The following is a 1,930-nucleotide window of genomic DNA, read 5'->3' on the forward strand; positions in this document are numbered from 1 at the left end:
TGTGTCCTCCAGTCAGGTGATCCTGGATGATGTGATACATGCTAGTTTTGTGACTTTGCTCTCTACTTTTATGTCTTTCTAAGGAATAGTAGCATTACATCTACATTTTTCTCATAAGTGCTATATGTATTAATAGCTCAATAATTCAAACTAGAAATTATGTATGACTTTTTAATTTGTACAATATGATGGAAGTGGGTTCACCAACTGTAGTTTGGAATAGATGCCAATCTAATCTGCTCTTTTGGGAAAAGACTGAGTCAGAGGAAATGGCACATTAAAAATGGTGAGCCACATCATCCAGCCAAGCTCTTTCCAAAGTATTTTCCTTGATTCTATTTATTTATAGATCCTTCCACTGGATCTGTGATATCAATTATGATGTCTAAGTTGACCTGCCATGAACTATATATATAAAAGAGCTGTGGTGGTACAGTGGTTAGAATGCAATATTGCAGGCTAATTTTGTCGATTGCCAGCAGTTTGATCCTGACTGTCTCAAGGTTGACTCAGCCTTCCATCCTTATGAGGTCAGTAAAATGAGGCCCCAGATTGCTGGGGCAATATGCTGACTTTGTAAATTCAGAGACTGCTGTAAAGCATCATGGAGCAATATATAAGTCTAAGTGCTATTGCTATTGCATGCATCATCAAGTAAAGCATGGAGTGCCTCCCAAGATCTTCCCACCCCCCAAACACCCCATGCTCCACTTCCCATTCTTTGGATCCCCGCAGGTCTTTTCCCCATATGTCCATTGCCTCCCCAACTGGGTCTCTGCAGGTCTTTTTGCATTTCTGATATATCAAGTTTGGTTGGTTTTCCAGAGGAAGGGGCAGAGGAACTATGTTCACTGCATACATGCTGCCAAGATAAGGCACACACAATTTTTAAAAATTGATTACATGCCATCAAGTTGTTGTTGACTCCTAGCAACCACATAGATTTTTTTCTATGACAATCTCTAACATGGTCTTTCAGGTCATTCAATAGTGGAGACGTACTTGATGATGGCCAAATGACCTCCAAGCCAATGCACTTGTCTTATTGAAGTAGGATACATACACAAGAACTCTTCCCCCCCTTACAGAGGAAAACCTTAACAAATCTGCCAAACTTTAACACACTTTTATAAAGATTTATATAGTCATACTCAGAAAGATTTTAAGCCAGACCAGTATTTCTCAACCTTGTCAACTTTAAGACGTGTGGACTTTAACTCCCAGAATCTCCCAGCCAGGCTGGTTGGGGAATTCTGGGAAATGAATCAATACATCTTAAAGTTGACAAGGTTGACTGTCTGACCCAGACATTTTTAAGCAATCCTTCCCTTCCTCCACTTTGATAAAGAATGTAGATTCTGTGTTTATGCAAACCATTCAGTCACACCTTAGAGCCTTGGGCAATTGCAGCCCACGTAATTTCTTTCGGGTTCCTGTCTCCCACACAGAGAAAATGAGGTAAATTGAAGTGTACCTTGAGAACACAAAGCCTGGCAATTCATATACTGTACAAGTCTTGCCTGAAGCTTTGTCAGTAATTGCTCTACGAGCTAGCACTTTTTAATTTTTTCTGTCCCGGAGAGCTTTCTGTGCTTTTCATATACGATCCTTCAGATGATTTCGGCAAGTTGATTTAGGAGGCAGTAACAGGTACAGAATCAGCCCGAAACTTATCCTGAACCGGATCTTCATATGTCCCGTTATTCGGAAATCAGCCCTGGATGTCCCTGCCTGACTATTTGCACTGCAGATTTGCATCCTGACTCGTCAGGCTTTGTGCAGTCCACATTTATTTTAGACACTGTAAAACTAACGACTCCCGATTCTCGCCCCGCATTGATACCTGCTCTTCGACTGGCATTTCCCGCCTTCTTCAAGGCAGAAGGAGGAGCCACGCTGTCGAAGCAGACCAATCGCGCGGCTGGTATGC

The sequence above is a fragment of the Crotalus tigris genome, unplaced genomic scaffold (genome assembly GCF_016545835.1).
Source record: "Crotalus tigris isolate CLP2741 ecotype Arizona unplaced genomic scaffold, ASM1654583v1 scf7180000023606.2106662, whole genome shotgun sequence".
NCBI lineage: Eukaryota > Metazoa > Chordata > Lepidosauria > Squamata > Viperidae > Crotalus > Crotalus tigris.